The following is a 4,013-nucleotide window of genomic DNA, read 5'->3' as shown; positions in this document are numbered from 1 at the left end:
TCCCAACTTTTATTTGACTAATAGTACAATTTATTTCCAATTTTTATTTTACATATCGATGTTTTATATTGTATTTACAATATTTATATTGTTGCCATATATAAAAATGTAAGACTTTTCTAATAAAGGCTAGATTACAGCTTTACCGTTTTGTGTAAGAAAAGCAGCAATGCATCAAGTAGCATAATATAAAACTTTCTCTAGTATTAACTAAAGGCTTAATCCTTAAAACTTTCTAAACACAGCTCTTTGTAATAATTATAATGTGTTTTCTCTGAATTGTTGTTGCCCTAACTGTATACAAATAATTCAAAATTTATACTTTTCATGGATTCACACGAAGAGTTGAAAATTGTAGTTACCTAGGATTATTTTTCAGTTGGACCCTATGTTCATTCAGGATTTTATGGATTAAAGTTTTCCTTAATTATGTTTTATAATTTTATGTTTCTGTATTTTTTAGAGTAGGCTGTCTCACATCTGTTAACTGTGTTTTTAGTTTCTACCTGTTTATTACGATTTTGAATTACATTATTCAAATAAGAATTCTGGGGGTTAATATTTCTTTTAACGTTGTTTTGCAATTTTACATTTCTGTGTTTCATGTTTTAGGGTAGGGCACATTACATCAGTTTATTGTTTTTAGTTTTAATTTATACAATGTAATTTTGTATGACAATATTCAACTCTGTACACCTTAAGACAGTGTGGGGCAAAAGTCAAATATGAACCATCCCTATGTCTTTTGTTAATATAATGATTTAAGTGTTTGTTTGCTTGTATAAATATTGCACCTATTTTGTTTATGACTGGTATATTTTCTTCTTATTTGATGGCCAAGAATTGATTCTGTCTAAGTGAGTAATCGTGGAAATTGTCTTAATTTCAACAACTACTGTTTATATTATCTTAGTGTGAAAGAAAGATTTATGCGATTGGAAGATAATTTTTCAAAAACTTTGTAACCCTGTCTCTTCGGGTGTCTCTTTTTTTTTTTTCTTTTTTTGAGAGACTCTCACCCTGTCGCCAAAGTGCAGTGGCAAAATCTTGGATCACTGCAACCTCTGCCTCCCAGGTTAAAGCAATTCTCCTGCTGCTGCCTCTTGAGTAGCTGGCATTAAAGGTGTGCACCACCACGCCTGGCTAATTTTTGTATTTTTCATAGAGCTGGGGTTTCACCATGTTGGCCAGGCTGGTCTTGAACTCATGGCCTCAAGTAATCTGTATGCCTCAGCCTCCCAGAGTGCTGGGATTACAGGCATGAGCCATCACTCTTGGCCCTTGGGTGTCATTTTTAATTTCGATTGTGGAAAAAATACATAACATAAAATTTAGAATCTTTAACATTTTATCTTATCCAGTTCAGTCATATTAAGTGTATTTACATTGTTATGCAACATATTTGTAAAACTTTTTTCTTTTGCAAAACTAAAACTCAGTACACATGAAATGACAGCTACTCATTTTCCTTAGCACCTGGCTCCTGATAAAAATCGTTCCATTTTCTGTTTCTAAGTTTCAATACTTTAGATATTACATATAAGTAGAATCATAGAGCATCTGTTTTATTGTGACTAATTTTACGTAGCATCATGTTCTCAAGATTTCTCTTTATTGTGGATGTTAGAAGATTTTCTGCCTTTAAAAGCTGAGTAATAGTCCATTACTTTTATATTACAAATTGTATTTATTTATTTATTCTATCAGGAAAGTTTGTGTTGCTTTCACTTATTGGCCTCTGTGAATAATGCTGCAATGAATATGGGTGTGCAAATAACTATTTGCTCATATGTGCGAGGTTTACATCTGTGCTATCTTCTGTTTTATTGGAAAAAGTGTCCGTCTTTATGCCAGAAACAAACTGTTTTCATTACTGTTGCTTTGTAATGTGCTTTGAAATCAAAAAAGGTGAGGTCACTAACGTTGTTTTTTTAAAACATTTTTGGGCTTTTTATGTTTGCTTGAGATTCCATATAATTTGTTGGTTCCTTTTTCTATTTCTAAAAACAAAATTGTTAATTTAAAAAGGATTGCATTGAATCTGTAACTCGCTTTAGCCATCATGAGCACTCTTCATAATATTAAGTCTTACAACCCTTAAACATGAGCATGCTCAAAAGAGAGCTAATTTCCACATATATGTTGCTGTTTTTGTTTTCTTCTGTTATTGATTTCTAGTTTTATTCCATTTTGATCAGAAATAATAGTCACTGAAAGGCTAAACCACTCTGGGAAGTGACCTCCATTACAGAACACTACAAAGACATGTGAGGGAACCGCTTCAGCCCTGATGGGCTACAGGGATGAGTTCTCTGGGATGACACATTGCAGACAAATGCAGGGAACAATATAATCCCCTTTCCATGTTAGCTCTTCCCTATTTTTGTAGAGTATTAGTGATAGTGGTGGCTTTTAAGTCTTGGAGAAGGTCTGGCAGTACTGTGAAGCTGCCTGCTACAGATGACACCGGGGTGAATAATTAAATCTATACAAACTGTAGTAACATGAATAAATACAGCCTAGTGTAAAGTAAAATCAACACAAAGGCCTCCTCTGCTATTTCTACAAGAATGTAGAAAGGGACTCTATTCTTAACCCAGTTGCCATTGGGACTAGTTAAGGCTAGATTTTGGGGTGGAGATCTCTGGGTCACTCATGGAAACCCCCTACAAGAGAGCCCAGAGAAATTCCATATTTGGGTCTGGATCCTGGGCCCATCCTGGTTTTGTCAGGCCCCTCTCTGTAGAGACCCCCATGTGCCTGCTCTCACCGTAACTCACTGTATGCCATGCTTGGGGGTGTGGTTGAACCTGCCAGTTGTCCAAGGTTTTCGGGGTGTTGAACCCATCAAATATCTGCTTACTGATTTTAATGCAGCTCTACAAAGTGTGTTCCCAGCAGCAAAGCCGGAAAAAAAAAAAAAAAGAAAGAAAAAAGAAAAAAAAAAGAATTTAATTGTCTGCTTTGTTTTTACCACCAGGTGACATCTCCATTAGAAATTCTGTTTCCTAGATCAGGAACATAGGAGTATCCACATAGACCCCCAGCCAATGAGGAAACCAGACGACAGCTTAAGGCCTTGGAATTCACATCTGAGTAGACATACTTGGTCCGCAACGCTCAACTTTTTATTCCACCAGCCATGACCTGGGTATGAACATGACAGACCCACCAGGGTTCCAATGCCTTACAACCTGTCCCTGTGAGGAAGAGCCCCCTCCTTTCCTGCTCCCCCTGCAACACATGGTAACGGTAGGCAGGGTCGTGTTGCCCAGATTAGATGACAAGGGTGGCCTGGCATGGACGGACCTGCCCTGGGCCACACTGTGTTACCTGTATGTGCCTCTTGTCGAATGGTCAGTGGTACCAAGGATGTGGGCTGAGCCAATATGCATATTGTCAGAAAAGTCTCTCACTTTGAGCATTTCTCAGGCAACAGGTTAGGAATATAGCATACAATGAGAACACAGTGCTCTCTCAAGCATCTCCCGTGAAATTAGCGAGATACAGGGCTGCTCTAGAATATAGTTGTCTGGTTCCCAAAGTTCTAAATTCTGTTAGGTTCTGTCACAAGGGAAGTCTGTTAACTTCTTCAAGGTTTTATTCCTTGAGCCCTTTTCCTCCATAAATCTATGTGAAGGCCCTGCTGGGCTGCTAATTTCTCACCCTCCTTTCCCATGTCTACTCTTTACCTGTAAACAGTTATGCAAACACAATTATGTCCCTTACTCCCCCAAAAAGATTTAAATGCAGCCAGGGCCCCAGGTTTGAGAGAACAGAGTTGGGTTAAAATCTTTTCCTTTTCATTTCTGTGACCATATAAAAATCACTGTATGCTTTAGGTCTCCCCAGCCCTGAAGTATGCATAATGGGATTATGCTAGCATCAACTTCCAGAAACAGTCATTGGTGATATATGAGATAGAATGAATAAAACTCGATTGGATGCAGTGGCTCTTGCCTGTAATCTTAGAAGATTGGTAGACCAAGACGGGTGGAATACTTAAGGCCAGG

The sequence above is a fragment of the Pongo pygmaeus genome, chromosome 14, assembly GCF_028885625.2.
Source record: "Pongo pygmaeus isolate AG05252 chromosome 14, NHGRI_mPonPyg2-v2.0_pri, whole genome shotgun sequence".
NCBI classification, from domain to species: domain Eukaryota; kingdom Metazoa; phylum Chordata; class Mammalia; order Primates; family Hominidae; genus Pongo; species Pongo pygmaeus.
This window is presented reverse-complemented; position numbering follows the sequence as displayed.